This window comes from Pistacia vera, unplaced genomic scaffold (genome assembly GCF_008641045.1).
Source record: "Pistacia vera cultivar Batoury unplaced genomic scaffold, PisVer_v2 Contig74, whole genome shotgun sequence".
Taxonomy (NCBI): domain Eukaryota; kingdom Viridiplantae; phylum Streptophyta; class Magnoliopsida; order Sapindales; family Anacardiaceae; genus Pistacia; species Pistacia vera.
The window spans coordinates 325,518-334,381 of record NW_022196601.1 but is presented as its reverse complement, the minus strand read 5'-3'; the positions used below and the strand labels follow the sequence as shown (position 1 = coordinate 334,381).

General features: G+C 39.8%; 1 pseudogene; it reads left to right on the top strand.

The window, feature by feature from the left end:
- The first annotated feature begins 782 nt into the window (after positions 1 to 782).
- LOC116115433 lies at positions 783 to 8,035 on the top strand (annotated as a pseudogene).
- The last annotated feature ends 829 nt before the right edge of the window (positions 8,036 to 8,864 follow it).

The following is an 8,864-nucleotide window of genomic DNA, read 5'->3' as shown; positions in this document are numbered from 1 at the left end:
TTTATGATAGATTTTTGGTTAATATGATTTGATTCGTATGATAATTTAATATGATTTTGACACATGGATATATAATGTAACAAACATAAAACAAAAATAATAGAAAGATGGCAAAAATTCATATAACTTGAGTGTTAAAAATGTAATATATATGCACATAAGAATGACATTATATTGTCATTAAAAAAAAAAAAAAAAAAAATTAAAGTTTAACAAATATGTAGAAATCACATAGATTTCTTTTTTATAAAATTTTGTATGAGGTAATTGCAAAGTTGTGAGAAAAAAGGAAAGTCATTCCAATTTAAGTTTCTTTTATAAATTCATAAATTATAATCATATTACTTGATAAGGCCGAATATCATATGTCTACCCAAGGTTTTGAGAAATTGGCAGTTTTCACTCGTGGTTTTAAAAAACTAATAATGTTCCATCGAAATTAAATATTAGCCAAACGGCGGTGAAGATATGGATGTATGGATGCAGTCAATGACCAGATCTATTTGTTCACCATATTCTAACAATTCTATTTGTTCTGACATTAACCTTTACAGCATTTTCTACAGATTGATGGAGTCCACACGTCTTGTTGTCCTAGCAAGAAATCAGAACACATTAAAATGGAATTATTCTCAAAGATTCTTCTACCATCCAAAAAATATTAAATTTGTGACAAAAAAATAGAAAAAATAATGCTCTAAAATTACAATAAGTAATCAATAATCATATTCTAACTATTAATCAGTAATATACTAGCTTGGAGACAATATAGACTGTGTTTAGAAAAGCTCTCTTGCAGGTCTAAAATGGCTGACAATACCAAGCTTCGGATAGCAATGTTTCCATGGCTAGCTTTTGGTCACATGATTCCTTGGCTCCAGCTCGCTAAGCTCATAGCTCAAAAAGGTCATGAAATCATCTTCATTTCCACCCCTAGAAATATTGATCGCTTACCAAAACTCTCTCCAAATTTAGCTTCTTTCATTCACTTTGTTAAACTTCCCTTACCCCAAGTAGAAAATCTCCCTGAATACGCAGAAGCCACCATGGATCTACACTACGACGATGTTTGGTACCTAAAATAGGCATACTGTTATAACTACTCAAAGAAAGAATCAACCAACAAAAGCAACAAATCAAGATCAAGAATCATACACAAGACCAACAGATTTACCGTGGTTCACTTGCTCTAAGATTGAGCAAGCTACGTCCACGTTGAACTCGAGAATCACACGAGCTCGCTGCATTAATACTGTCAAGTTTATAGATTACACAATCAGTAACACAAGTCACTCAAAACCCCTTCTTCAACCCGTAACCAAACCCTAGAGATTACACCCTTCGAATCCCTAAATACAGTGTATACTATACACCCAGAATGACCTGACCAGTCACTCAACACTCAAGTTACAGGCAACACTCAACCCAAACTGTAGAAACCCTAAAGGCTTAACAATGGTGTTTAACGAAGAAGAGAGAGTATTCGAAAACGAAAATGAATCGCTCTAATAAACTACCAAAATAATTCTGCTTTTATATGGGCAAAATTAGGGTTGAATTTCATCCGTTGGATCTCTTTTTTCATCAACGCTCAGGATTGGTTATGTCAATATGAGCAAAGTGACGTCGTTCCACTTAAGTGTCAAAACGGTAGCGTTTCAAGCCATCATCCAACAATCTCCACCTTGATGGGTTGAACAATAGCCCCTGCGCTTAGTGCAGCTTGCCTTTAGTGAGTCCTTCATTGTTCTCTTGTTACTGTTGCTTACTGAATGGACAGTAAGTTCAAGCAGTGCTTGAACTTTGCAATAGTAACAATCTTCGTACCCATGTCTGCTGGGTTATGCTCCGTGGGAACCTTATTTAGTGTTATCTCCCCTCTAGTGATCAGATCTCTGACAAAGTGATAGCGAACATCTATGTGTTTGTTCGTCATGGTACACGGATTCTTGCTTAAGTGTATTGCACTTTGACTGTCCGAAAAGATGGTTGGTCTCAGTTCAGTCAGTTTTGCTTCACTAGTATCCCTTTGAGCCATATTGCCTCTTTAAATACATCAGCTACAGCCACATATTCAGCCCGGTTGTTGACAGTGCAACTATAGGCTGTAATTGGGACTTCCAGCTAATGCAGTTGCCTCCCAAGGTGAAGTAATATGCAGTGGTTGACTTCCTAGTGTCCCTGTCACCTGCAAAATCAGAGTCTACAAAACCATCCAGCTCAAGTGAGGCAGATCTTTTATAATATTCCAGTCCCATGTTCAAAGACCCATTAACATATTTGAGTACCCACTTCAGGGTGTCCAATGTTCCATACCAGATTGGACATAATCTACTCAGCAAAGATATTACAAAAGATAGATCAGGCCTAGTGAATCATAGCATACATCAAGGATCCAATCACATTAGCATAGGGGATGGTCTCATTCTAATGACTCAGCATCTGTATTAGGGCATTGGGACTTGCTGAAGGTGAAGTGGTTTGCTAAGGCCTAGAGACTGTTTTGGACCCTGACATTCCAAACTTTTCTACTAACTTATGAAGATATGAGCACTAGTGAATTTCAGTTTACATTTACTCCTGTTTCTATCAATTTGCATTCCTAGAATCTTTTTAGATCCCCTAGGTCTTTCATTTCAAATTCTGCATTCAGTTTTCTTTAACTCACAGATCAGGCTTTGACTTACTATAAGTAACATGTCATCTACATACAACAGTAAGTAATAGGCATTTCATCTAAAACAGCAAAGTGAAACAGCTGTCATATCTACTCCAGTGAATCCTATACTTACTATAAAGGTGTCAAACCTCTTATACATTGTCTAGGGGATTGCTTTAGACCATAAGGATTTCAACAGTAGGCAGACATGGTTGGGGGCCCTTTTATCTATGAAACCTAAGGGTTGGCTCATGTGATCTCTTCCTCAAGCTCTCATGGAGGAAAGCAATTGTGACATCTAGTTGTTCAAGCTCTAGATCCTGGTGGGCTACTATGGACAGCATAAGCCTTATGGTCTGTACTTAACTACTGGGAAAAAGACTTCATTGAAGTCAATTCCTCTCTTTGGGTGAAACCCTTTGCTACAAAGTCTAGCCTTATACCTGAGGGGATCCTTATCGTGATACCTTCCTTTAGTTTGAAGAGCCACTTGCATTGTACAAGTTTCTGATCCTGGGCTTTGGTACAAGCTTCCCGTTCTGTTCACCTCTAAGGATTTCATTCAGCTTCCATTGCAGCCTTCCATTGGTCACTCTTTTGTCTGCATGGCTTCCTATAGGTTTCTGGTTCTCTTCTTGTACTTTAGTACCTGCAAGAAGGGCAGTGATATTAGGTCAGCATAGGAATATCTCATGGGTGCCCTTACCTGTCTTCTGGTTCTGTTCTCTGCAAGCTGGTAGTCTTGCAGGTATTAGGTTGGATCTCAGTTTATCATCACTGTTTCTATCTCATCCATGTTCTAGATCAGTTTGTCCAGTTTCTCTCCATGTTCAGTAGCAGGTCCAGTTTCTTGACTGGTTTGAGTTGGACAGGTAGCTCCACCTCAATTGGGTAACTTCAGGTTGGGTAAGGGATCATCTGTTCTTGACATGTGGTCAGTTCCTGTTCTGGTTTCTTATAAGGAAAAACTCCTCATTGAATAGACCTCTGCTCACAATGATTTTGACCCTGAAGTATCTCTTTCCCAGAGTCTATAGCCTTTGGTCCTTCTTGATACCCAGGAATATGCACTTGGTTGACCAGGTTCCAATTTGCCTCCGTGGTGTGTGCATAAGCTGCACACCCCCCAAAACTCCAAGTGGCTTAAGGCAGGGACTCTTCCTGTCCACATTTCCTCAGGCTTTTTAAGTTGATAGCAGTAGATGGGCTTCTATTTACCAAGTAAGCTGCTGTTGAAAGGGCTTCTCCCAGAGTGAGGTGGGGAGTTTGGAGGTTATTAACAGGCACTTGACCTTATCAAGAAGGGTTCTATTCATTCGTTCTGCCACTCTATTCTGTTGAGGGGTATAAGTTACTGTTCTATGTCTTAAAACCCCTTGGTCATACAAAACTTATCAAATTCTTGATTGCAGAATTCTAGCCCATTGTCTGTTCTGAGAACCTTCACCTTTTTCCCATTTGGTTTTCTACTAAGTTTTCCAATCCTTAAACCTAACTAGGGCCTGATCTTTGTTTTCAACAAGATACCCACACCTTGCGGCTATAGTCATCCACCAGGGACATGAAGTAATTTTCCTCCATGAGTCTTCACTTTTCCAGGTCCCCAGAGGTCAGAGTGGATGTATTCTAGGACTGGTGGCTAGATGTGTCCCTTGGTGAAGTATTTCTATGCTGTTTCCCTAGAAAACAATTCTCACAGAATTCAAGGGAAGTGGTCTTGTCCTTTCCAAACTGCCTTTATTCTTCAGAATGTCCATGCCCCTTTGACTCATGTGGCCTAATCTAAGGTGCCACTTTTCTGTATTGGACAAGTTAGTAGAGGTAATCACAGAGTTAAACAGTTTTGGGAATAATTTCACAAAGGATATAAAGGCCATTTCTCTTCTCCTGTCAGTATCAGGTTGTTACCTCTATATATGTTAAGCCTCCAGTTCTGCTTTGTAACAACATCCTGATTCATCTAAGGTGCCTAGGGATATCAAGTTTCTTTTAGTTCTAGTATGTATCTGACCCTAGTTAGTCTTACCACTTTTCCTGTGTTAACCTTAGAGTCACAGTGCCTACCCCTTTTACTTGCAAGCATTATTGTTTCCCATGTACACAGTTTCATTTTTACATTTAAAGTCCTGGAACCAGTCTCTCTCTAGGACTCATGTGAAAAGAACAGCCTGAGTCCAGCAACCATCTCCACCAGTGTCATTCATGACACAGTAAGGACTTCAGGTTCCTCTACCAGGTTTCTAGTAGTGCTAGGTTATTCTCCGTATTCCCTTGTTTTTGCTTTTAATCACTCAAAACAGTTCTTTTTAATATGCCTGTTTATTACAAAAGAAGCATTTTCTGGATTTCCTCTATTCTTGTTACTGCCCTTCCATTTTTTTTATTTCTAACCCCTGATTGTTCTGATTTCCTTTCAGTGTGACTAGGTTTCTGGTCTACTCTTAACAAACAGATTAGTGCCATTCCGTTTCTGAGTTTTCAGTTCTAGTTCTCTAGCCCTAAGTCTGCTGTGTTATAGGTCAAGGTTTGGTACAGTACCAGAGTACTGTAAGGCATTCTTGACTACTTGGTAGTCTTCCGTCAGGGAATTCAATAGAATTAAGCTAGGCTAGTTTCTCCTAAGGCTTGATCTGTCCCTTTAGAACCAAAGTCATTTTCAGAAAATCATCTAAGTTTTCCTCTATACTCTTAGCACTATCCATTTATAAGAGAATAAAGCCCCCTTTAGAAAAGCTAGGTTGGGGGCAGATTGCAAAGCATACAAGGTAGTGAGTTTACCCCAGAGTTCAATCGGTGATTCAATTCCATCTACTTCCGGAGGACGCTGTCAGACAAGTTCATGATTATAGATTGTATGCCTCCTATTGATCTCTCTTTCTTTTTCAACTTCTCCTCTGGCCTTTTTCGGAGTCCTCTTCCAGTGCAATGGAACCTTGTTGTGGGACAGCAGTGCTTTCATCTTTTTCTCCAACTCCCAAATCGATCTTCCCTCATATTGGGAGATCTCCATACGAGTGTACTATTACACTATAATGAAAATACAGGAAAGAAAAACAACAAAGAATCTTTGAAGGTACGTGGCTTTGTTACACCAGAATTTGCCAATTACTGCCAAGCAGTTTTTAAGGCTGTTACTGGTTTCCAGCCTATATACTTGAACAGTTATAATGAAAATAAAGAAAGTAAAACAACAAAGATTCTTGAAGGTACGTGGCTTGTTACACCAGAATTTGCACTTACTGCCAAGCAGTTTTTAAGGCTGTTACTGGTTTCCAGCCATATACCTTTGAACTTATAATGAAAATAAAGAAAGTAAAACAACAAAGAACTTTGAAGGTAGGCTTTGTTACACCAGAATTTGCCAATTACTGCCAAGCAGTTTTTTAGGCTGTACTGGTTTCCAGCTTATATACCTTGAACTTAACCAAGATTTGACCCCTAGATCCTATTGAGACTAGAAGGAATCACAGTTATGAAAAAGCACCAAATTTCAGAAACCCTAATTTCGAAACCCTAATTTCACGAAACCCTAATTTCGCGAAACCCTAATTTCACAACAAGAAACCCTAATCTCCCAAGAGATAGCTCTGATACCACTGTTATAACTACTCAAAGAAAGAATCAACCAACAAAAGCAACAAATCAAGATCAAGAATCATACACAAGACCAACAGATTTACCGTGGTTCACTTGCTCTAAGATTGAGCAAGCTACGTCTACGTTGAACTCGAGAATCACACGAGCTCGCTGCATTAATACTGTCAAGTTTACAGATTACACAATCAGTAACACAAGTCACTCAAAACCCCTTCTTCAACCCGTAACCAAACCCTAGAGATTACACCCTTCGAATCCCTAAATACAGTGTATACTATACACCCAGAATGACCTGACCAGTCACTTAACACTCAAGTTACAGGCAACACTCAACCCAAACTGTAGAAACCCTAAAGGCTTAACAATGGTGTTTAACGAAGAAGAGAGAGTATTCGAAAACGAAAATGAATCGCTCTAATAAACTGCCAAAATAATTCTGCTTTTATATGGGCAAAATTAGGGTTGAATTTCATCCGTTGGATCTCCTTTTTCATCAACGCTCAGGATTGGTTATGTCAATATGAGCAAAGTGACGTCGTTCCACTTAAGTGTCAAAACGGTAGCGTTTCAAGCCATCATCCAACACATACGATCGTCTCCAAGAACCCATGAAACACTTACTCCAATCTCTTTCTCCTGCCTGGATTTTTTACGATTTTACAGCTTACTGGCTACCAACTATAGCCCGTCAACTCTGTATCCCGCACGGCTTCTTTAGTATATTTAATGCGGCGGTTCTCGGTTACCTTGGGCCGCCATCCGCCTTAATCAACCGTACTAATCATGATCTCAACACGCCTGAATATTACACAAGACAACCCCAATGGGTCCCTTTCCCAACGACCGTGGCGCTTCGCCTCTTTGAGGCAAGAAGGATCTTCCATGGAATAACTGGAGACGAATCAAATGTCTCTGATTTTTATCGTTTTGGTGAAACACTCAGAAGCTGTGACATTATCGCTATAAGAAGCTGTGTGGATTTCGAACCTGAATGGTTGAAAGTTTTAGAAGATATTCACCGAAAACCTGTTATTCTGGTCGGCCAACTCCCCACTACGGCGGATGATGCTGGGGAGGAAACAAATACTTGGAGGTGGATTAAAGAATGGTTAGACAAACAAGAAAAAGGTTCAACAATGTATGTTGCATTCGGTAGCGAAGCACAACCGAGTCAAGAAGAACTCACTGAGATAGCTTTCGGGTTAGAGCTCTCAGGATTACCCTTCTTTTGGGTGCTCAAGAAGTGACTCGGACCAGCTGACACTAAGTTGATCGAGTTACCAGATGGGTTCGAGGAACGAACAAAAGGGCGTGGAGTGGTTTGCACGAGTTGGGCACCCCAACTCAAGATTTTGGCTCATGATTTAGTGGGGGGGTTCTTGTCTCACTCTGGGTGGAGCTCAGTAGTTGAAGCGCTTCAGTTTGGAAGAGCTCTTGTGTTGTTAACTTGCTTTGCGGATCAAGGGTTAATAGCTAAGCAATTAGCGGAGAAAAAGATTGGGTATGTGCTTCCTAGGGAGGAGGGAGACGGTTCGTTTACAAGGAACTCAGTGGCGGAATCACTGAGGCTTTTATTGGTAGAGGAAGAGGGTAAATTTTACAGGGAGAAAGCCATAGAGATGAGAGGTTTGTTTGGGGACAGGGATAGACAGGATCAGTTCGTGGATAATTTCCTGAAGCATCTTGAATCGCATAGATGTTTAAAGCAAGAATAGGTGGTTTATGCCAATTAAGTGTCAAGCTAGTTGTTTGTATTGTACTTTGTGTTTTGAGATTGATTGGGGGCAAATTTAATCATCATGAACCGCAAATTTTGTAGTTTCAGATAATTGTGTTTTAAATAAAATGTATTTTTACGTTGCATGTGCTTAGTCTAGGTAGTAAACTGATCATCTTTGGAATTTGACTATTACTTTTTATAAACAATTTCCGAAATTTTTTTTGCATATACATGGAGAAGATCTTCATTAAATTAGATGGACAGCTTGCTTAATATAGTAACCAGGTCTTCCTACAGCTTCTCTTTGGTCTTTTATGAATTAATGGAATGCTTGCAACTTCAACTTAAAAGTTTTAAGATGGAGTTGCAAGCATGATCCACAACTTATTGCCCTCGACTGCCAAATCGTTCTTCTGTGACTTCTGTTTAAAAACTCCTGCCCACAGATAGGCTTCTTCCATCCTTAGCCGGTATTAAAAACTTACTGACACGGCTTCCGTTCTCCAGCAAAACCTACCCTTCCCTTTCCATGGATAATTTTTCTATGTAACTAATAATATGACTTGTGACATGCTGGGTCCAAGTCGTCCCACCCCACCATCAGGTTTTGAGCATGGTTTTAAAACCTGGCCCAACCCGGTTGGTTTAACCGGGACTCAAGCCTTCGCTGGGATGGGTCACCTATTTTCACTATTTAAACAAACTCTAGAGCAGCATTCGGCAATCAGACGGTGGCGGTGTTGTTGGGAGTTTTGGAGAGAAAGTGTCGGTAAGTTCAAAGGTGGGAATGAAGGTGCTTTTAGTGAGTGAAATGACCGAAAAAGGCAAAAATCGTGCGGCCACAACAATAGGCTATTGTCGGCGATTGGCAAGGCAAACAGGCTAGGA